We start from the raw sequence: 25,913 nt of genomic DNA on the forward strand, positions 1-25,913 counted from the left end.
AGATTTCATTTCTTTTGATGGCTGCATAGTATTCCATTGTGTATATATACCACATCTTCTTGATCCATTCATCTGTTGATGGACATCTAGGTTCTTTCCATAGTTTGGCTATTGTGGACATTGCTGCTATAAACATTCGGGTGCATGTGTCCCTTTGGATCACTACATTTGTATCTTTAGGGTAAATACCCAATAGTGCAATTGCTGGGTCATAGGGCAGTTCTATTTTCAACATTTTGAGGAACCTCCATGCTGTTTTCCAGAGTGGCTGCACCAGCTTGCATTCCCACCAACAGTGTAGGAGGGTTCCCCTTTCTCCGCATCCTCGCCAGCATCTGTCATTTCCTGACTTGTTGATTTTAGCCATTCTGACTGGTGTGAGGTGATATCTCATTGTGGTTTTGATTTGTATTTCCCTGATGCCGAGTGATATGGAGCACTTTTTCATGTGTCTGTTCGCCATCTGGATGTCTTCTTTGCAGAAATGTCTGTTCATGTCTTCTGCCCATTTCTTGATTGGATTATTTGTTCTTTGGGTGTTGAGTTTGCTAAGTTCTTTATAGATTCTGGACACTAGTCCTTTATCTGATATGTCGTTTGCAAATATCTTCTCCCATTCTGTCAGTTGTCTTTTGATTTTGTTAACTGTTTCCTTTGCTGTGCAAAAGCTTTTGATCTTGATGAAATCCCAGTAGTTCATTTTTTCCCTTGCTTCCCTTGCCTTTTGCGTTGTTCCTAGGAAGATGTTGCTGCGGCAGAGGTCGAAGAGGTTGCTGCCCGTGTTCTCAAGGATTTTGATGGATTCCTTTCATACATTGAGGTCCTTCATCCATTTTGAGTCTATTTTTGTGTGTGGTGTAAGGAAATGGTCCAATGTTAATTTCTAATATTATAATTTTATTCATCATTATGCAATTACTTAAAATATTGTTGGATAATATTTTCATTTCCATGGCTTCCAAAGCTTATTTGCCACCATCTTTTCATTTTAATGCAGAAAGAAATCAACTAAGTTGTCTTCAAAATACCAAGAAAATATAAGCCCAAGTAGTCTATTATAAGCTATATTCTAAATGAAGAAAAACAAATTTTAAACAAAATAAGACTTTGTTCTTGAATGTCTTTTAAAAGGACTTCATGCAATTTTATAAAGAAACACTATGAATAATAAGCTATTAGGAAGTTACACAATGCCTTGGCTGGAGACACCAAAGGGTCATATGCACACGAATTCAGCCAGCTCAATTAGAAACTATGTTCAATTTCTTTCAGATATCACAGCTGGATGCAAAGTACTAATAAGGAAATCTATTATTTCAAGATGTGTACTGGCAATCATAATTTTATTATTTTGCATTCCATCTGTAGCATAAGCAACCATCAAGATGTTTGTTGAATAAATGTGAACTATAATAAGAAATGGGGGCACATGGCCAGTAGAGTTTGAGAAGCAACATGGCAGGTCCCCATTTCTGGATTTCGTTTTCTGTTCCGTACATATTATTTCAAGCTGTGACACCACGAACACGAACTCATTTCAGATCTATTGACCTATAAATATAATTACGTATTTGATTACTAAATTAACAAAGTAAATTAACTTTTAATGGGTACATTACTCATTGTACCTTGGGAAAGAAAATCTTTACTAAAATGCATGTCTCATTCCACACTGACTTCTTATTAAAGGGGCATTTGACCCAGATAATCCTTTGGTTGCCAAGGAATTTGGAAATTGCTGTATGCTATGAATCATTGTCTAAAATAAAATGAAAAAAAAAAGAGTATATATATATATATATATATATAAAATTAACTCCATATGGCTTTTTCTTTGACTCATTTGATACAGGACAAATTCTTACACTTTTCTTAATTAAACATCCCAAAATAAATTCCGTTTACAGAATGTACAAAAGTAACCTTGCAAATTCAACATAAGCATACATAGAAATGTGTAGTCAAGAACATTCTGTAAATAATTAATATTCATTTCCTGATAATTTCTCTAGATCCTGATAATTTCTCTAGAAAGTCAAAATTAGAGCAAAGATAATAATATTATTTCATGTTCCAGGAAAACAAAGAAATAAGGGTCGATAATTTTTAGTATGTTTAATGGAGCATAAGGTGAAATTTCCACAGAGCTTTAATATCGTATTTTAAAGGCACTCTAGTTAATTTATTAAAGCCAACTTTAGAATTAGGTCACACTATTGTTTTAAATATGACTGAGGCCTGGGGATACCTGAGTGGCTCTGTTGATAAGCGTCTTATTTTTGTTTTCAGCTCAGGGCGTGAATTTTTCCTATGTTTTCTTCTAGGAATTCTATGGTTTCCAGCCTGGTACTTAAGTTTCATCTATTTTGAGTTAATTTTTGTAAGTAATGTTAATATAGGGGTCTAGTTTCATTCTTTGAATGTAATATCCAGTTTTCCCAGCACCATTTACTGAAGAGACTGTCTTTTCTCTGTTGAGTATGCTTGGCTCCCTTGCCAAATAATAGGTGACCATATATGCTTGGATTTATGTTCCTCTCAACTCTGTTCCATTGGTCTGTGTGTCTGTTTTTAGGTCACTGCTATACTGTTTTGATTACTGTAGTTTTATATTATAGCTTGACACAAGACAGTGTGAAACAAGGAACATCTTTCTCAGGATTGCTTTGGTTGTTTTGGGTCTTTTGTAGTTTCATATAAATTTCAGGATTGTTTCTTCTACCTCTGTTAAAAAAAAATGCCATTAGAATCTTGACAGGGATTATATTGAATCTATAAATAACTTTGGGAATCAACAATATTGATTATCTCAATCCAGGAATATGGGATACGCTTCCTTTTATTTGTCTTATTTCATGAGTATCTTACAGTTTTCAGAGTAGAGATTTTTCACCTCATTGGTTAAATTTATCCCCTAAATATTTGTTGTTTTGATGCTACTGTAAATGTAATTATTCTCTTTATTTCTTTTTCAGATAATTTATTGTATAATTTTATATCCTGCAGCTTTGCCAAATCCATTGATTACATATAGGAATATTTTGGTGTTATCTTTAGAATTTTCTATATACAAAATCATGTTATCTGCAAATACAAAAAATTTCACTAATTTTGATATCTTGTGATGAAGATATAATCATGAACTAGTCTTCTTAAAAAGTATAACATTGTATTCTTCTTAAAAATGTACCCTGAGGGGTGTCTGAGTAGCTCAGGAGGTTAAGTTGCAGACTTTTGATTTTCACTCAGGTCATGTCAGGGTAGAGGGGTCCAGCCCCACCTCTGGCTCCCCACTTGGCAGAAAGTTGACCAGAGATTCTCTCGATCCCTCTTTCTCTGCCCCTCCCTCACGGCTCTCAAATAAATACTCATTAAAAAAGGAAAAAAAAAAAAGGTACCCTGGAAGAAATAAAATTGAAAAAGGTATAAAACAACCACCACTTTTTATTGAAAAACATACAGGTTGAAGCATAAATATACATAGACATTTCTCTTTTAGAGAAACTTTCTTACGCGAAAACAGAACTTTCTAAAAATTGTTTTAATTTTTTAAAATTTAGATTATTTGTTAAAAGGGTTAAATGTAGAAGGAAAAAAAAAAAAACCTTTAAAATCTTCAAGGCACAGAGGTTGAACTTGAACCTCTTTACTGCTCAGTTGGCTAGATGAACTGAGAAAGGACCACAGGTAAGAAATCAACTATCCCATAGCAGTGTTGCTTCAGTTTTCAAAGCCACGAACTGGAGCCAAAGAAATCAGAATGATCAGGATCGATGTTAAAAGTACAGGAAGTTATTAGAAAACAGAAACCAAAAATGCTACATGACTATGAACTTTTACTGATAGAAAGCTAAGCTGTGTCAGAGAGCTGTGAAAAAGGGGACGCACAAAGTTAAAGAGGTAGATATCATTTTCACTCATTCACAAGCACATCTGAAAGTAACTAGCTCTTCTATTTATTCACTTTTAAGGATTTTATTTATTTATTTTGAAAGAGAGTATGAGTGGGGCCCTGTGAGGGAGGGGAGGGGAGAGCAGAGGCAGAGGGAGAGAGAGAATCTCAAGCAACCTCTATACTGAGCACAGAGCCCAATGGAGGGCGGAATCCCAGGACCGTGAGATCATGACCTGAGCAGAAATCAAGAGTCAGCTGCTTCACTGACTGAGCCACCCAGGTGTTCTATAATTAGCTCTTTTATAAAATGTGCATGCCCTAGCTGAAGGCTGTGTCATTATCAAAGGACTGTAGTCCCATTTGTGTGTGTGTGTGTGTGTGTGGTGGGACAGAGAAAATCAAAAATACTATGCTCTCGGTAATGAGCTGTATATTCCAGTATATTGCTAAAATAACAATAATTCTTTGAATGGAGAAAAACATTATTGAAGTGAAAACTTATGTGTCCTCATTTTCAACTGATATACGTTGAAATTATGCCAAAACTATAGGTATATTTAACCAAAATCATAAATAACACACCATACAATGACTAGTAAAACATTAGATTTATTTAACTCTCCCAAAACAGTGTTTTCTTCAACATTTTGGAGAATTCCTCCTTTGAGAGTTAAATAAAATTTTATATAATACAATCACACCCACTCTTCTGCCAGTCCTTAAATATAAACCTATCATCCTCCACATTCTGATTTATGCACGAGCCCAATTCCTCTCCAGTAGCTGTGACAAAAGAAATTGGCTGCCTATTCAATATCCTTGTCCCATTTTATTTTTTTTTAAATAGATGCCAGTTTAGGTGAAATGGGAGACAATATGCCCTGTCCAAGGCAGGTAATGTTCTAAGTTAAGGTCTAAGCCTACTGCAGTATTCCTATCCCTCTTTGAAATTCTAGGAACAATCAAGTGAAAAATTTCTGGACATTGGGAATAAGAGGCTTAGGAAAAATTTTTAATCTCTGACACAAATACAGTAAAGAAGAACAAGTGTTTCTCCACCACCCACTTCCTTCCTACTTCTAAGCAACTTTTACCAGGTTGCAGTGCTTAGAGTATCACTGAGGACGGAGTGAAAATATAGAAGGACCTAGCCCCCCATTGATATGGCTGGGTTTCTGAACTAACCCTATAAAATGACAGTCTCGCATTTTACTGTTCTGTAAATGCATGTCCAAGTTACTTAAGTCACATTTGGAGTAGTGGGTTACATGAAACTGAAAGCATGATAATCAATATTATTTCAATATTCTTTAAAACCAAGTGAATGTCAAAGAGAAACCTTTCATCAACAAATTAAAGCTTTACAAGTTCATCCTTGAGAATTCTCTATCTTTTACTCAGTGCACTATTATCATGCTGGCTGAAAATATAAGTGATAGCACATTTCACTATATTACCCTATTATGTCACATTCCCCACCCCCTCTGAGAGCAGTTTTATCCTGCAATGGTTGTAAACTTCATAAGATTAGGTAATCGATGCTGTAGTGCACTGCCCAGATGACCCCTTATAGATTGTGGAGACATTCCCACAGCTGCTGAGAGAACTGCAAGCTGACAGCTCCCCGGTAAGAGTTTCCTTAGACAAGGGAGCTGCTTCCTCAAAGGATAAGCCCTGTCCTGAGGGCAGCCTGTATCTGAAGATTAAATGTAGAACATCTCAGAAGAACATCCCAACTTCCACACTCCCTATGGAGTTGGCTGAAGTCTCTGTTGTTTTTGTATCAAAGTTCAAAGTCTTTCTCATTTCAGTCTTGTCTCTCTCACTCTCTCAAGATGTTGTATCCAAGAGCACACTGGAGTAATCCATCTATTTGCAGATTCTGATTCCCAAGAATTATGATCTGTATCAGTGGGTGCCAGCAGTCATCTCAGGAAGCAGATTCTAAACTGGAATTTGGTAGCAATGAAGACCATCTCATAGGTGGGAAGATTGCCAATAGTCCTCAGCATGCAGTAGTGAGTAGTGGTGAAATTGTTGAAGATTTTACTGGCAGTAAGTTGGAATGTTATACCAATGTAAAGGAATGTCTTGTCAGGCAGAATATCTCAGATATTAGTGAGGCTTGGGTGAAAAAAGTACTCATAAGGACTATGAAATTGGATGGTTATTTTACATAGTCCTCTATAGGCTATAGTCCTCTATAGGCTAGGACTATAAATCCTTTGGTAAAGGAAAATAAAACAATGAGGTGACAGGGTCCCCTTGGAGCTTACTAAGGAAACTATTATCTCCTGTAGTCACAGAATAGAGAAATTAAAGATCTTGCCCAGGATTTTATTATAAGGGAAGTGGAGCTAATAACTTAAAGTCAGAGTCCTGATCAGAAGCAATCAGACTTGGGATAGAAGCATTGGTATTATTGTATTCCGTTGTTTTTGAAATCCCAAGTCTTTCTGAACTGTTGGGGCTTATAGAAGTGACTCACTTCTCTTGGTTAAACCGGTATTCTGTCCTTTTATGAAGATGATATAGAGGCCCCTGAACACACAATATGCCACCATCCCCTCAGATTCTATCTGCATCTTTCATCTTGGTCACTAGACCAATAACTGGAATTAAGTGCAAATACAATTTTGTAAGAAAAATGCCAGCTCTGCTAAGGAAGGAAAGGCACTGTAACCTAACGGGGCTGCAGTATGTGTACCAAGAGTAGCAAGAATGTGACTGGGAATGGATCCTAAGGGAGCAGGATTAAGAAGAGCAGGATATAAAGTTGGATAAATAAGAATTTATCAATACAGAGCATTCTCTAAGGATGAGGATTTAACACCCCGATAAGGCCCCAGGACACAGTGTTAATACACAGCTAAGATGGCTCTTGGAAGCACATAGTGTCTGATGACCCACAGTATGTGAAGTAGAAAGGCCAGAACTGCCCCAGTAGAGAGTGGAAGAAGAGATGATGGCTCAGAGAAGCTGGCATGCTAGAATAGATATACAGTATAGCTGATTTGTATCCATAAGAGAGTCCAAAGTATACCCCATTTAGAACAGGAATAGGGAATGCTCTGGAGAGAACACTTTAGTGAAACTCAGTGAGGGCTGTCCTCTATAGGCTAGAAATAAGGGTAGGAGATGTTGTTAGAGAACAGAGACTCCTAATAATAAAGGCCAACTGGAGGCATAATAACTGGAAATAATTATTGCATTGATAGCGAGGTCAGATGGAAGCCAAGGTAGTCTGAGACACAGTTACGGGCATGATTAATAGAACACAGCAGGAACACCTCACTACTTGTTAGATGGGATTCGATTCAAGAATCACTTAATAAAGTCAATTAGATCTTCAACTTTAAAAATAATCAAATGAAACACAGCAATATTGGAATAATATAGATGAGCAACAAGGTGTTAATTTATACCATAAAAAGAAATCAAGGTTGAATAACCAGTTGCTGAAAGCAGCTGATCCCCAAAGACCCTGAGTCAATTTTCAAGCTTGGAAGTCATTCACTGAGAGATAAGATTCCCTAAGAACAAGGACCCTGCAACATTAGAGCAAACATATGAGGTAATAATTCTACATTCCTTCACCAGTGGGACCTGCGGGTATTTATTCACATAACTATGCAAGGGGGGGAGGGGGAGAAGAGAATACTCAGACATTTCAAGGACTGTTAGACACAGGTTCTCAGTTAAAATTGATTCTCTGTGACCTGAATTGTCAGGAGAAGGTAGGCAGCTATTATACCATGGGGCCAAGAAAAACTATGTGTGCCATCCGTAGGTACATCTATGGGTATTTCTCTATCCAGATTTTACTGAAAATTGACAACTATAGAAGATACAACATGAGATAGGCATGATGAGTACGGGTGCAGGGATGAAGGCTTACCACATAAGGAACCTCGACGCTCAGAGTTTCTAAACCAAGATGAGGAGACTCTAAAATGACTAGTAGAGGAGAGAAATGATAAATATCAGGGGCAGTCCTAAGACCAACATCTGTAAGACAACTGCTTATCCTTTGTTCATTAGCCTCTTTCCTATAAGTTTCCCCAGGAATTAGAGACACATAAGGATTCCTGAGAATCTGTTCAAAGGTGGGATCTATTTATTATAGGAGGAAAATGAATCTTCCTGACACAAGAAGTGAATTGCTGTAGATACTACAGTATTTTTTCCAGATTCCTCTCAAGCGTTAGGCATTCATTCTCCGAAAACTGTCCTGGACCAAACACCAAGTGTCTCACTTGACGTTCTCTCTTCAAGGGTGGTCCTCGTTTGTTTCGGTCAATGCCGGGATTTGAAATCCTGACCACTTTGCTTAATATAAGGACATCTCAAATTCAGAGCTTCCTGCATAGCTTTATAACCTCCACTAATTCTGGTCTTTCTTTCCTCACTGCGTAACAGGCATTGATCCTGAAAATACTCCCTAATAAACTACACGCGTGCCAGTCTCCATGTCAGTGTCTGTTTCCCAGGAAACACTATTTAAGACAGGGGTTATTTATTTTTACTTTCAGAATTCTTAGAATATTTTTAGACATTCTGTCATAACAACTTGGCTGAGGAGACTCTAAATGCTGAAGCTTAAATGCACAAGTCCTTTTAAAATGACCCATTCAAAACATATTTACAAAAGTCTAAGTAATATTTTCTTTCACACTGAGTGTAACCAACATTGCCATAACTTTCAGGAACAAGGATTTGAATATAGATTATAGTTAAAGTTAGATGCCAAACACCCTTAGTTATGCTTAAAGTTTGACTCCTTTGAGAAGGAAAATATGATGTACTTAGGGTTAAGTATGTCTACCCAGAATGCCTTAAGTCTTATAAAAAATGACAAAATATTAAAAAAAAAATGGGGGAAAGATGTTGCTAATATTAGAGAAAGAAAAACAAAGAAAGGATATACTCACAGTCCGGGTTAGCACAGAGAGGGAGTTATGAAACCTGAATTTTACTTCTCTGGTTTCTGTCAAAAAGCAGAATCTCAGCCTTGAAAAGTTATGATTAATGTATAATCTGAACAGAAGCTAAAGATGACTTAGGAGATAGTAAAAAAAATACTCATTATATTCTTCAGTGAATTCAATCTTCAGCTATAGAAACAATTGTATCAGGCCACTGAGAAAAGCTGTAGTAAGACTGTAAGCTTACTGGTAGTAATTTTTGAGTAATCATGAATCAGCTGGAAAGTTGTGAAAGAAAAGATATGGGGAAATGATATTTCAATTTTTGAAAGGGCAAAAATGATGAAAAATATACCAGTGAACCTGAAACCAGACAAAATCTTCGAACAGATTATTTGAAGAAGAGCCTGTAAAGTATTTGGGAAAGGGAGTAGTCATAACTAGGCATGAAATCAGTAATTCCCTTACTGATTCACACTTTAGGATGACAGATCATACATAGATGACAGACATAGAGTATTTTTTAATTTCAATAGGACAGTAACAAAGTTTCATGGTAATCTTATTTACAAGAAGAAATCCATGAGCTGCATGATGGTGAAATTTGAATCTCTCTATAAAAGGAATATGGACAATATACTGAGGCCAAGTGCCAAGAAAGTCCAGAGCACAATGACCCAAGCTCCATCCACTGCAAAGATGAAGGACATATTTTTTTTTTAATTTTATTTATTTATTTGACAGAGAGAGAGAGGGATCACAAGCAGGCAGAGAGAGAGGAGGAAGCAGCCTCCCCGCGGAGCAGAGAGCTGGATGTGGGGCTCGATCCCAGGACCCTGGGATCATGACCTGAGCTGAAGGCAGAGGCTTAACCCACTGAGCCACCCAGGCGCCCCAAGGACATATTTTTAAATATATTTTGCACAATGACATACATGACCCACATGTAACTTTTAAAAATAATAACAGATTAAAAAGAAGACAAAAATTACAAATCCAAAAGACTTCTATACATTATCAGCATAAATTTAATCCAACAAGAGGAGATTATAAATAAAAACACACGCTTAAGTGGCAACATTCCAGGATAAGAACACTGACTTCCTGCCACTATTCATGTGAAAGAGACTGAGATTTCATTCAGTTGATGACTAGAAATATTCACCAAATCAGTAGGAAGAAGCATTCCGAAAGGATAATTCACAGGTCTCTTACATTAATGAATTATTATCCAAATTAACAGAAAAACAAAGAGGCATCAGCATTAAACAACATCTATTCTAATCCACATACTATGTTAATTATACCAGAACAGGAGAGCTTGGGTGGCTCAGTAGGGTAAGCATTTGCCTTTGGCTCAGGTCATGATCTCTGGATCCTGGGATTAAACCCCACATAGGGCTCCCTGCTCAGCAGGGGAGTCTGCTTCTCCCTCTGCCCCTCCCCTCCATTTGTGCTCTTTCTCTCTCCCTCTCAAATGAATAAACAAAATCTTTTTTAAAAAGTACACCGGAACAGCCAATATTTATTTTTTCATTTAATTTTCATCATAATTCTTTAAGGTAAATAAAATTATTCTAGTTTTATAGTTGAACAAAGCAAAGCACAAATTATTTAACATATTTGGCTAAGCAAACAATGCTGTAAGTGGAAGTCTAGTGAAGTTTAAACAAAATATGTCGAACTGTAGAATTCTTCCAACTTAGAGGTCTCTAGCACAAAACTCTTGGGTCCTTAATGAAGAAACTGAAACCCATAGGAGGTGTGGCTTCTGTAACCTATAAGAACTGATTCTCATCACTTCCTTCTTACTATCAGTGTGACTATTGTAAGACAATCATAATTCTCTCGATCTAGATTATAAAGATAATTTTTCTTCTACTATGCACAATTATCTCCACTTTCTCCCGCATAGTCTCTCTGCTCCCTTTTTCTCCACCAATGTGAGTAAATACTAAAATATTAGTTTTAACAAATAAAACTGTAATACAAATGCTTATGTTCTCAACTGTTTCTAATTCACTGAGATTGTTATCCAGAGGTGAATGATTATTTTCATTTTATTACATGATGCCTTAAGTAGGCTTATTCTATATATTTTCTTTCATTTTTTTAAGTAAGCTCTATACCCCAAAGCTCACGTTGAACTCATGACCCTGAGACCAGGAGTCACCTGCTGTACAGACTAAGCCAGCCAGTTGCCCATCTATATATTTTCAATATCAAATTGAAACATCTTGATAGGCTTCCATAGATTCTTCCACATTATTTAATTGCAAATATTTTTACCAAGTAACATTAGTTTTTTCTTTTTCCTGCATCTTTATAAGTTTATATGCACATACACAAGTTATTCCACAATTGTTTTGAACTTCAACTTCTTGAGTTTCATCAGGATCACTGTAATACAAAATCCAGTTGGAAGTGACAACACTCTCTGCAAGACCAGATACTTAATCTCCAGGACACTGAAACCTTCAGGTTGATCAAAAAAAAAAAAAAAAAAAAAAAAAAATTGAGAACCATTTAAGCGGCTAGCCATATGACAGAGACAATCAGGTGGGTTTTCATTCTACTGGCTTGAAAGAAAATGTATCTGTAACAGAAGGCATTTATTTTTGACACGAGATCTCTTGACTCATAAGACTATAGGCTTTAAGAAGGCTACTGCATTTATAGTTGACCCCAGTCCATAACACTCCTGCAATCATTTAACGTGGCTCCTTTGGACATTGGACTACAAGGGCCACTACTCCTTCAATTTTAGAATACTACCTAGCTTCAGGGTGCTTGACCTACAATTTCACTGTGTAATTTATTGTCTTGCCCTTGTGTTCAAGAAGATATTCCTCCCCTGAAGACCCTAAGGTTTTATAACAGCAGCATCTGTTGCCTGGCTTGCTTACAAGCAGTAAGTTTAGTTTATTTATTTATTTTTAATTTTTCTTTAAATTCTAGTTAGTTAACATATATGGTAAAATGGGTTTCAGGTGTAGAATTTAGCAATTCATCACTTACATAGAACACCCAGCACTCATCTTAAGTGCCCCCCTTAACACCCAGCACTCATCTGGCCCATCGCCCACCCACCTTCTCCAATCAGTCCTGTTTGTTCTCTGTCATTAAGTCTCTTAAGGTTTGCTTCCCCCTCTCTCTCTTTTTTTTCTCTGTATTCATCTGCTTTGTTCCTTCCATTCTACATATAAGTGAAATCATATGGTATTTTTAGAACTTGAATATTTAAATTTTGCTACTTGGTAAGAATAATTTACAAAATACTATTTATCCTGTGTTTAGAGAAGATTCTCTTACTTTGACGTGGTAGAATATCTGATTTACAATTAAACTGAGGCACATTAAGCTAGTACAAAAATATTCAAATATTACATGAATAAGTATGTCACAGGTTTTGAGAATATTGTTTGGTGGGATGTATTAGCACTAAATACAAACTAAGTTCCCACAGAGGCAGTGGCTTCAAAAACCAGAAAGAAACTGAACTATCAAACTCCTAATCCTGAAAAGACTCACATTTGGAATGGAAAGTGTGTGTTATTCACTTAAAAAAACAAAACAAAAACAAATTATTAAATGCCTAAGTATAGCAGGAAAATGGAATAATTTTCCAGATCTTAAACATGTACTGTGTTTTTATTGCTGTGGCCTATAATGTTTTATTTATTGATGATTTATATTTATGAAGTTGAGTAAGAGAGCTCTAATCTGTTAAATATGAGTTCATTTTTTCCTCCAACTTATGAAAAGATGAAGCCAGAGAAGCGTTTCATACTATCTTACTTTCAAAGAAAAAGACACACACACACACACACAACACACACATATACTCACACACTGAAAATTTATGGTGTTTCTATGTTCAAAATAGATTTTGATCATTTTTCAATTCTTAAATATTTCTCACATTCTTGTGTAAATGGCTTTACTCAATATAAATAGTAATGCTGACTTATTAGAACTTGTGTTATTCTTAACTTGCTCAGTTAACTCTCGCCTGTGTACACATTAGCACAATTAAAAGTTGCTGTCCTCGATGCCACATAGGAACCATTTGTGGTATTTGCTTGTCGCATACTGCAGTATGTTAACAGCTGTTGCTACACAGTACAGAAATCAATAGAAATGAAAATCGAGCTTGAGTTGTTCGAAAAGTGAAAATTATTACAGTGTATGAATGGTAAGTGTAAAAACCCAGCACCATATATAACCTTCTTTACATATATGGCTGCCACTTAGTGTAGATTAATGATACTAATATCCAAAATTAATTGAGGTGACAACAATATGGCTCATCTGTGCTAAGCTCTTAGTCCTAACAGAAACACTCTGAAGTAACTATTTTTGCTATTTCTTTTTTACAGATTAAAAGTCTGAAATTAATTTAAGGACTTTCTCATGGTCAGCCAGCAAGTAAATAAAGGAGAAAGGTGAAAGTCAAGTTTATTGCATTTAGCAGTCCTGTTCTTGGATATGTCCTCACTTTATTCTAAACAGATAATCATTTCTTTAGGAATCCTCATACTTAATCAAGGGACGACTGGGTGGCTCAGTTGGATGGACAACTGCCTTCAGCTCAGGTCATGATCCTAGGGTGCCAGGATCTAGTCCTGCATCGGGCTCCCAGCTCCATGGAGAGTCTGCTTCTCCCTCTGAACTTCTCCTCGTTCATGCTCTCTCTCACTGCCTCTCTCTCAAATAAATAAAATCTTTAAAAAAATATAAAGAATCCTCATACTTAATCAAATATTTTTAAAGAACATAAAAGAGTCAATTATCATATGGTTTCACTTATTTGTGGAGCATAACAAATAGCATGGAGGACATGGGGAGATGGAGAGGAGAAGGGAGTTGAGGGAAATTGGAAGGGGAGGTGAATCATGAGAGACTATGGACTATGAAAAATGATCTGAGGGTTTTGAAGGGGCGGGGGGTGGGAGGTCGTGGTACCAGGTGGTGGGTATTATAGAGGGCATAGATTGCATGGAGCACTGGGTGCGGTGAAAAAATAATGAATACTGTTATGCTGAAAATAAATAAATTTAATTAAAAAATCATCAAAAAAAGAATACATATATGTGTATGTATATTTGTATGTATTACATATACATAAAATAGCTACAGCAAGAAAAAATCTCAAGAAGAATGATTTAAGCAAAACAAGATGATTTAGAGTAAGTCTAAAAAAATAATATAAAATCCATTTCTCTAAGTAAAACTATGTCACAGTTGTCCCATGTATATTAATTTAAAGCCAAAGTATTTATTTGGTACCTAGTGAGATCCTCTGGGAACAAATGAGGATGAGTCCAACAGCCCTAAAACCTTACTATAATAAAAGAGATCATGTGTTACACAAAGGATACAAACAGGAGGTAATGATGAAATGCCATAAGAAAGTCTGAATAAAATAAATGTGGGCGTTCTAACAGGAGAGACATCTACTTAGGTGATGAAAAACAATTGCCTTCAAAAGAAGAGGAAAAGTGACATTCCAGCCAGCTGTGAATATGGACCAATTCAAATTGGAAAGAAAAGAATGACCCAAGAGAAGGAAGCTGCATAAAGGGCCTATTTCAGTCTAACAAGATACATTAAGGGGCATAAGGGGAAGAAATTTTAAAGAAGTCTGGAGGCCGGGAAGCAGGGTTTTGAACTTCTTTCTGTTATTAGTGGGAAATCCTACGAAGATGTTTTTACAGGAAATGAACACGCTCAGAATTATACATCAGGCCATAAGTGCATAAAAAAAGATCAGGGTTGAGAATGTCTGAAGCCTGTCTAGTAAGGTGGCTGATGGCATATCCCACATACATGCAGCCTAGACTTTGAGTGTAATAGGTTACTGTCTATTTCTATGGTAGAGAACAAAAGGATTGATTTTGATGTTCTCTAGAGCAGAGATTTGTAAACTAGGGTCCATGGTCCAAATCCAGCTTGCTGCTTTTTTTTTTTTTCCTGTAAAAAAAAATACAGCATGTTTGTTCTTCTGTGTGTCCTCTGTGGCTGCTTTTCCTCTACAGTGGTCGAGTTAAGTAGTTGTTACAAAGCCCGTGTGGTTATACCATTGTCTCAATCAAAAACAGGAAAATTTGTTTCAGTGGAACTAGAAAGCATTTTGAATGAAGCACTGGGTGTGGTGCATAAACAATGAATTTTGGAACACTGAAAAAAAATTAAATTAAATTAAAAAATAATGGTTTCAAGAATATTGTGGGAAAACACATTCTTTGTATAAATGAAAAAATATCTCCATGACTTTAATACATAATCATCTAATGGACTTCATTCAATTAATTTGCCCTGATAATAACCCAAAGTCATATAGATTGTCAATCTCTATGCCTATGATCTAACCTATAGATTGTTCTTGAACTATTTGTTTCTTTTATACCTTCTTCAGTATATTTTGTTCTCTTGATTTTTTTTTCTTCTTTTTCTATTAGGTTATATATTTATTCTTTTATGGAAAGATAAATGTAGACATAATTATAAGCATAGATATATAGATATGGATGTGATATGGATGTGATAATAACAATCGATATGGATATAGGTAGATACATATCTTTTCTGCTTGAACTCAGTGTATCAGACAATGGAGATACTTTTCAAAAAACAGAGAGGCACATATAGCTGATCTTGGCCATCACCCCTCCATTATAGATCATTTCCTTCCCTTGGTGTGTAACTATTCAGTGGAGTTTTCTTTATTTTAGAAGCTCTATTACTTGCCTTAGACTTCTGTAATAAATTAAAACAAAATCAGCGGCTTACAACAATAGACACACGGATCCCATTTCTGTCTCTTTTAGTCTAGGTTGCTGTATTTCTGCTGGTAAAAAATTCTCAAAATCCCTATTTGTTTTCCATTAATATCAAGGAGTTCTATGCCATTAGACGGCAGGGTTCTCCACAGATTCCTTCTAGATTACTTCATCTCTATTCTGGTTTCTATTGAGAAGGTGGTTAGATCCAGAAGTCACATGCCTAATCACATGCCTGTTACCTTAGTAAATGGTTGTTCAGCTACATCCTTGGCCTTGTTTCCAGGGCATGCTATCTGCATAGGCTGAATTTTCCAAATATCAAGTACTGGTTCCTTTTTACTTAACACTTCATTCCTCAATTGATCTATTTTGTCTTACAATTTGTATAAGTAATAAGGAGAAATCAGGCTGTATCTTCTATACCTAGCTTAGAAATATTCTCAGCTAAATATCCAAGTAAATTGCTTTTAAGTTTTACCTTTACCTTCTATTCAACACACACACACACACACACACACACACAACCACACAATCCAGTCAAGTGTTCTGCTACTTTATGGCCAGGATAGCTTATCCCCTGGTTTCTAATAGCATATTCCTCATTTCCATCAGAGATCTCTTGTGGAAAACCATTAATGTTTGTGCACTCTCTGAGATGGTAGGAGCTTTTGTGTAGCATGTTTATTTCTTTGAGTCCTCACCGGAATTACCATTAATACCCATATTTCTGTCAACAGTCCCTTCAAGATGTTTTAGGTTTCACTTTAATGTGCTTCCAAACACTTCCAGCCTCTACCCATAACCTTAGAATTTTTTTCTTTCTGCAAAGAAAAATATCTGTATGCTGAATATAGCCACTTTCACATTTTCAGGTATTTGTTACAGCAGCACGTAATTTCCCAGTACCCAAATCTGTATTTGTTTCCTGTAACAAACATTGAGTCTTAAAACAACAAAAATCTCTGTGTCCCAGATCTGGAGGCTAGAAGTGTAAACTGAGGATGTCAACAAGACCATGCTCCCTCTGAACACTGCAGGGGAAAATTCTTCCTTTGTTTCTCCCAGCATCTGTTGACTGTCAGAAATTTTTGGTTTTCCAGTCTTCGTCTCCATCTTCACATGGCCTTTTCCCCCATGTGTCAATCAGTGTTTCAGTCCAGATTTCCCTCTTCTTATAAGGATATCAAGCATATTTAGCGCTTACCCCAATCTTAACTTGATTTGATTTGTTAAGACTGTTTCCAAATAAAGTCACATTAACAGGTTCCAGGTGGTTATGAATTTTGCAGAGTCACTATTCTAGGCAGTATACAGATTCATTCAAACTGTGTTGGCAAAACCATGGAAATTCCATTTGTAATGGTCGAGCTCAAAAATCTTAAACTTTTCCTGCAAAAGGATTTAGACAATTCTTGTTAACATTTATTAATCCCTTTCCAAAAAAGACAATTCAGGCTTCATGTGAGTTATAAGTCGTATTTGGGTCCCTTATAGAGAAGACCCAAACATGAGGGTTTGTGAGGCCAGGCCCAAAATCTCTTAGTATATGAAAGGTTAAAAATAAAAATGATTTTTTTTAACAAAAAGATTTTTAACAAATAAATCCTCAGGAGAATTGATATCAACAACAAAAGCCTAAATTCAACCCCAGCTAGGAGGCCATTTATGCCTTTAAAAGTATCAATTACCATTTATACAAAAGCTCCATCAAACCAAACAAAAAAATAAAAGAATCCCATTCTTTCTTCCTCTTTTAAGCCATTTTATTGCACAGGTTACTTGGCTTCAAGGATTGGTGCCTCTGTGCCAAGGGTCTTTGTGTAAACATCAGATTCTGTTATGGGTCTAAATGATAACAGATCTTCTTCCTTTCCAGGTGATTGTGTTGGCACCCAGACGTGAACTGCCTTCATCAGTCACCAATCAAACTCCAGTACCAACTGGACTGTACAGTCACTAAAAAGAGACTTCCTGAAGGGAAAAAAAAACTGGTACATAATGTGCCAGACAGGTTGCCAATACCCTTGTTTTATTTCTGTGTATCATTTTATGCTATCCCATTATAATGTGTGACTGGTCACCCGGAGATTATACTTTCCTTTCAGCACATTCTACCCCAAGCCAATCTAAGATTGTCACACCGCAAACACGAAACATAGGTCTGCTAATGTAGCAACAAATAAATAAGAACAGGAAGAACAATTTATGGATCTTGGATGTCATTTGTCCACTTCTACATCTATTTATTTTTTAGTAATTGCATGTGTACCACCTGCCAGGTCTTTGCCTATAAAGAGGTTAGCATATAATTTCATTGTTCTTAAAATTTAGTCTTAGTAAAATAACTAAATTTTTATTTTGAAGGATTTTTTTAATGGTTTTATTTTTGAACATTAAACACTAACAGAGTGGAGCTCCTGGGTGGCTCAGTCGGTTAAACATCTGCCTTCAGCTCAGATAATGTTCCCAGAGCCTGGGATGGAGCCTCACGTTGCCATGTCATTGGGCTTTCTCCTCAGTGGGGGGCCTGCTTCTCCCTCACTTGCCTCCACTCTCCCCCTGCCCCTCTTCTGCCCCTCCCTCCTGCCCTCCTATTCATGCTTACTCTCTCTCAAGTAAATAAATAAAATCTTAAAAAAAAAAACTAAAATACTACTTCATTAATCTACCTTGAATAAATTATTTGTGCAGACACATTCTTCATGCAGGGAGGCTAGGAATTTCTAGAATGTTAGCACAAACCTTTCACAGTATAGATTTTCAGTGAGTCAAATATGCAGGAAAAACCCTTCATAGAATAAAAAAATAATTCACCTTTGTCATAGTAATGGTTAATTCAGTTTCAAATTTCAGAAAAGTCTACTGTATTGATCGTTTTAATGGAAATTTCTACCAAAAGTAGGTAAATCATTATCATCTCAAAAAATAAAGAATTTTCTTCCAAGTAACTTCAACTATGTGCATTTTCTTTTCTTTTGCTTGCTGTACCATTATGGTGATTGTGCCATATATCTGTTCTTTTGTTAATTTCTTACTGTCCTTAAAAAAGTCAAAATAAATTGGTGAACAAACACACAATTAGCTAATTTGCATCACAAGAATTATAATATGACAAGTAATATCAAAGAGAAGTAATATATATCTTAATTTATTATTATCGTGAAAAGAGCATAATTGGAATTAATTCCCTGCAAGAAAATCCTCTATAGAGGTGTCTGAGTCCATAAGCAGATCCTCATTTCTGCTTCATTAACACACAGTAAGATCTGTGCTTGAACAATATTGCTGTCTTTCGCTTGCAAAGCTTTAAAAAAAATCCATACAAAGAAAATAGGAAAAGGAGGAATCAGAATTTGGAGGGTATCAATTCAAAATTTTGCCATATTTAATTCCACTAATTTTCTATATAATGTAATTATAACTCAAAATACACTTTCTTTACTTTTTTTTTTTTTTTTTGTAGTGACTTGAACTGTCACCTTCAAAGTGAGGTCAATCTGTGACACATCTCTGCACAAATACTTAGAGTTAAATCATTTTGTCCACACACTTTCAAACAAATAACAGCGTAAATCTCTATCATTTCAGTTCACAAAAACCCTGCTGCCTTTTTGCTTTTTTCTCTATGACAACATAGAATAGGTTAGATAGCAAGGACAAAAAGAAAGGTAGAGAATACAAAATATGGAAACTAATTCAGAACAAGTGATTGACTTCTTCAGTTGTATGGAGTAGGAAAATAAAAGTCCAGATTTTCTTTTCTCTATTTCTTTTAGTTGCCATATAAAAGAAGGAACTTGGACAGCAATTGAATACTGAGAGGGAAATGACCTGCATTATTTTAATTTAGCCTATAGGCTACTGAGTTCCCATGATGTCCTCAAATTATTTATTGTAGCACAAGATTTGACCCTTCATAAATTTGTGACTAGCAGAGTTTTTTAAATATCTTATTATATTATATTTTAAATAAACATTTGTTCAAAACACTTGTTTTTCACTGAAAGGTCTCAAATTTATCTCCAACTAATGAGGTTTTTAGAAACTATTTACATGAAAAATATACTTTACTAAGCAATACTGCTTAATATTAATATTATGAAATAATAGATAAATGAAAACAGACAGGGGAATGTTCCATATTATATGATTTAATTTCCAGAAAATTCTTATTTTCTCGTTGCTCTATTTTTGTATGCAATAGCTGTCCATATATGCAGACAATTTTCTATAATTTTTACCAGAGTTATAGTTTTTGCTCTTGCATGCATGTATTTTTTAAATTAATGCTTATTTATTTATGGTATTTGCTCTATTTGTTGTAAGCATTTTATTTTTCATCATATTTGCTAGTTATTTCTGGTGTCAAAATGTAATTATACTTATCTAATACTCAACAAAATGAGCTTTGAACTATATTTGTTAGTATGTGTATATGGACAATCATATAATACAGCAACATTAATTTTTTCTTACTTTGTTATCTTTATTTTTTTAGTATTTTTCTGAGTTCCCTAAGTCTTCCAGGAAAATACTGAATAAATACCATGATAATGGCTATCTTTGTCTATTTCCTAGTTTTATAGTAATGATTCTTATACTTCTCCATTGATTATAATATTTGCTGTAAATCTCTGAATTGACATTATTTATAAGATTGTGAAACTTCTCTTCTCATCTAATTTGCTTTTGCTTATAAGTAAATGCTGTATTTTACCATGGATTTTTTTCCTCCGCATCTATTCTAATAATCATTTTTTCCACCTTTATACTATTAATGTAGTACATTACAATGTAGTTTAATTGGACAATCCCAGTTTGATTAGGATGTATCAGTTCAAAACACTAATGCAATCTAGTTACTATTATTTCATTAAAGACTTTGCATGCATGTTTAATGAACTTGTGTGATCTCAACTTCCTCATCTGGTATGGTAGGCAGCCTTTAAAATGATCTATAAATCCTGGCCTCCTGGTATTCTCACGCATGTGTAACACTTTCATTTGTAGACTAGACATAGTTACTCACTCTTAATGAATAAAATACTACAAAATGGAAGGGATACCATTTTCAATATTACCCTCTTGTTTACTCTTACGCATACTTCCCTCTCAGGTACCTCTCTTCTAAGGAGCAGACCTATGGAGAGAGCCATGCGGTGAGAAAGAATGACTCCTCTGCCTCCAGATCAGCACAGGCCTGCCAACAGTCACATGAGTGAATTTGGAAGTGGACAATCTTCCAGGTGAGTCCAAGGTAATGGCAGCCTAAAAGGAGATCCTGAGCCAAAACTCTTAGGTTAGCAAACTCCGAGATTGCTGACCCACAAAACAGAGAATAAATGTTCATTGTTCTAATCACTAAGATTTGGGACAACTTCTCCATTTGTTTTGAGAATTAAATTTAATGCTAGAATTAAAGAATTTGAATTCCCTCTTTCTCTACTCCCTGGTGATGAGTTTGTAAAAGATTAGAACTAGGTCGATTGCCTGATAGAGTGTACATTCAAAACAATCTGACTTTTGTTTTATTTGTGGGAAAATTTTTAAATTACTGAAGTAATTGTCTGATTATTAGAGCTATTTGGAATTATTTCTCATGAGTCTGTCTTGATAATTTACATTTTTCTAGGCAAGTGTATGATTTGTCTGAGTTTATTTTTAGTACATTTTAATGGCTAAAGTTGTAGCCTTTTATATTCTAATATATTTATTTGACCTTATCCTTTCTTGATTCAACTACAGGTTTTATCAATTTTGTTAGTCTTTTCAAAAAACCACATTTTGTGAGTTTAAAATCTTATTATACCTTAATTTTCTATTTCATTAATTTAAACTTTCTTATGCTTTTTCCCTATTTTCTCTGTATGGTGTATTGTTGTTCGTTTTCTAAATGCTTAAGACATATTCTTAGTTTAGTTGTTTAGTCTTTCTTCTTTTTGAATATATGCACCTTAATTGGCAAATTTCCCTCCAACTACTGCTATATGAGCATCTCACATGTTTGATAAGCAATTTTTTCATTATAGTAGCTTAGTTTCCATTTTGATTCCATTTGGACTCAGGTTTTATTTAGAAAAATATATGATATATAGATTTATGAAGGTTTAATTTTTACTCTTATTGCGGTTTTTGATTTATAACAATATCATTTCGGTAAAAATACTTGAATCGGTATAAAGTCTGTTCTTTAGGGTTTGTTGGCTCATATTTTAATGCTTGATATTTGTTCAATTTCATAACTGATTTGTAAGTCGAAAAATAAAAATAGTATAAAATCATTCCTCTAAAGTGGTGATGCAACTTGGGGGCTTAAGTGGGTAGGAGAAGAATCAATGAAACAAGATGGGATTGGGAGGGAGACAAACCATAAGTGACTCTTAATCTCACAAAAAAAACTGAGGGTTGCTGAGGGAAGGGGGGTTGGGAGAAGGGGGGTGGGGTTAAGGACATTGGGGAGGGTATGTGCTTTGGTGAGTGCTGTGAAGTGTGTAAACCTGGCGATTCACAGACCTGTACCCCTGGGGATAAAAATATATGTTTATAAAAAAAAATTAAAAATAAATAAATTAATTTAAAAAAATCCATTCCTCTAAGTAAAACTATGTCACAGTTGTCCCACCCACTTCTACAAATGGATAAAGAAGATGGGGTGTGTGTATGTGTGTGTGTGTGATGGAATATTACTAAGCCATGAAAAATAATAAAAATTTGCCATTTATAACAACATAGCTAGAGCTAGAGAATATTATGCTAAGAAAAATAGGTCACTCAGAGAAAGACAAATATCATATGATTTCATTCACATGTGGCATTTAAGAAACAAAACATGTAATACATTTTTAAATGCTTGGATGATGATGGTGATGATGATGATGATGATGATGATTATAAAAGACTGGATAACATTTAACACCCTCATCTAAATTTTTGTAATCCTGGACTTTTCATCATTTTTTCCCTGAAAATTTGATGTTTTTTCTGACTCTTATTAAATGTTCCTTGTCATTTTTGTGTTATGCAGTTTCTGTTAATTGTAGTTAAGTGGTTCATTTCAGTGTTGAGGTCTTCCCACAGAGAGGTACCAGCAGACCTGGATTGAGCCTGTCTTCTCTAGCAGTTGTTTTTCCAAGGTACTGAGGGTTTGCCTAAAAATGGTTCACTGTAATTTTAAAATGTTCCTTTTACATTGTTGTTGCTCTTGTTTTCCAGTGAATACATGAGGAGGGTAAACAAATAGCGGGTATTTAGATATCAAATCCAAGTGAAGATAAGCTAGTGACTTTAGAAAAATCACACAAGGATTTTGTTACTTTTGCGGTTGTTTTGTCTTTTTGAATTCCAATTTTTGCCACTGTCAGCACCAAGGCAGTCACTGCCTATACTGTGTTAAGTTTTCTTCTGACTAGCTTCTTCTTCTTCTTCTTTTTTTTTTTTTTCCTCTTGGTAGCACTTTTAGAATCTTGACTTTACAGGAAATGGCAGATGCTGGCGAGGATGCAGAGAAAGGGGAACCCTCCTACACTGTTGGTGGGAATGCAAGCTGGTGCAACCACTCTGGAAAACAACATGGAGTTTCCTCAAAAAGTTGAAAATAAAGCTACCCTACAACCCAGCAATTGCACTTCTTGTATTAACCCTAAAGATACAAACATAGTGATCTGAAGGGGCATATGCACCTGAATGTTTATAGCAGCAATGTCCACAATAGCCAAACTATGGAAAGAACCTAGATATCCATCCATAGATGAATGGATAAGGAAGATGTGGTATATGTATACAATGGAATGCTATGCAGCCATCAAAAGAAATGAAATCTTGCCATTTGCAATGACGAGGATGGAACTATAGCGATCATGCTTAGCGAAATAAGTCAATCAGAGAAAGACAACTATCATATGATCTCCCTGATATAAGGAAGTGGAGATGCAATGTGGGGGGTTGGGGAGTAGGAAAAGAATAAATGAAACAAGATGAGATTGGGAGGGAGACAACCCATAAAATACTCTTAATCTCACAAAACAAACTGAGGGTTGCTTGGGGGAGGGGGGTAAGGGGAGGGGGGAGGGGTTATAGGCATTAGGGAAGGTATGTGCTATGGTGAGTGCTGTGAAGTGTGTAAACCTGGCAATTCACACACCTTACCCCTGGAGCTAATAATACCTTATATGTTTATAAAATTTTTTAAAAATATTAAAAGAAAAAGAATCTTGACTTTATATGTGTTGGGGAGGGTCTTCTAGCAAGATTATCATCCTGAAAGTGAATATAGTATTTTTACAACCACACCCAAAAAACAAAAACAAAAACAACAACAACAACAACAACAAAACTTAGTCTTTGGAAGCATTATGTTACTTGGTTTTAGAGATATGCTCCAAAACCACTGGGAGTTCATCACTGCTCTATCTATCTGAAATGATGTCTGTGATTAGTTCTTATCTTCTAAGTGATCTTCCTTATTTTTTGTAGTCTTTACCACTCATTAGTTAAAAATATGTGTATATGTTCTAATATTTTCATATGTTTTATGACTAAACATTCAGTGTCTATCTGAAAATTATATGTACAAGTTATATATATAATATAAATTAAGAATTTTCTTTCCTTGCTTTCTCTACCATAAAATTCTACTTAAAATTCACAGTCCAGCTATGTCTTTTTAAACCCACCCTACCTCTCTCAATTGTGGTTAGTCATATACTCCCCTTTCTAATCAAGACATTGTGCCCATTCCCAAATTGTAACCACAAGTAATCAAGTATGGAAAATAGTCTATCATCAGAGATAAGCTAAATAAGAAAGAAGGATTTCTAATCACTAAAAATGTCACAGATGAACCAGTTCAGACAACTCATTTATCCAGCTACTAAAAAGACAATGAAAAGAAAAAATGTCATAATTGGGATAGTCACTGATGAAGAGAAAACACTGGACTTTTCTGTAGTTTTTTATGAATCAACTTGATCAAAAACAAGTTTATGAATTTAACATAATTATATTGGTTCAAATTTTAGATATAGATCATTTTTTTGAGGGACAATATTTTAACACTTGAATAGTGTTCAAGTTTCAAAAAGAATTAAGCAAGCTAACAGTACTGGATAGCAGATATTCCATCTTAGCCCCAAAAGAAAAAGGAACTTTTTGCCTAATATCATACTCAAAATTTTGCAAAGAATATTTTATAAATTAAAACTAAATGTTCTTGTTTAAATGTAAGGCAATTGAAGAATATTAATTACCAAGTCCAAATTACAAAAATCTTCCTTTTGGCCCATATATAATGTCACAAACATGAAAATCTAAAAGGAAACATTGATTAAATACTGAAGCAAGTGTCTAATCTCAATCCAAAAGAAAAAAAATGCTCAGTTGAATATATATATTAGCATAATAGCAAATCTGAAGATATGTGCATATTGCAAATATAAAGCTATAATACTGAAAAAGATCCTTTTGTAAATAAAGAAATTGAAAAGTAAAACATAAAGGAGGTAATTGTGGTCACTATATAGCTTGTTAAATGTTTATATTAAAAACACATTATATATGTGCTGTTTTTTCTTAGCTACATAATCTTTCCTCCCAGCAGATCATTCTGTATTCCCGTAACAACTTATGTCTATCTTTATATTCAAAGTCAACCCGTAACATTAATATTTTCTATTTGCTTGCTTATTTTCTTTGCCAATTGTATGTTGGGTAAAGGCATGAACTTCACTTATCTATTTTATTGTTATGAATTTGTGCCTAGCACAAATCCTAACAGATAAAAATGTTCATACCAAAGGTATTAAAGTAAATTCACTTTATGTAGGCTAAGCGAGTAAGAAAAGAAAAGAAAAAAAAAAACAACAAATGAGTAAAGGCAAAGGATATTTATTTGGAAATTTCTTTAGCAAGGAATCAGTCTCTGTCACTTGAATTTTGACAGAAACTCAAAGGCAGCCTCTTGGGTAGGAAAGTTTTATGGGGAAAAAATGGAAGGCTTCAGGTGTGTCCTGATTGGCAGCTGTTGACATGGGCAGGTTTATTACAAAGGAGATGTCATATGTGTTTGGGTAAGGGTGCACATTTAGCTTTTGCTGGTTGATATGAAATTGGAAGAAGACAATCATTGAGAAAGCTATCAATTATTAATCAAGTCCTGGCTATTTGGGGCCAAATGCAACAGGGGCTATTGTTTGGCTTTGTGGAGTATTATCTAAAGATAGTGGTCTGACTTTCTACAAGTTTGGCTTATAAATAATAGGATGGTTTCATTTACTGGATACTATAATAATGAGTCAGTTTCCTGAGCAGGTT

The sequence above is a fragment of the Mustela putorius genome, unplaced genomic scaffold (assembly GCF_011764305.1).
Source record: "Mustela putorius furo isolate JIRA1106 unplaced genomic scaffold, ASM1176430v1.1 tig00000430_pilon_pilon_pilon, whole genome shotgun sequence".
Classification (NCBI taxonomy): Eukaryota; Metazoa; Chordata; class Mammalia; order Carnivora; family Mustelidae; genus Mustela; species Mustela putorius.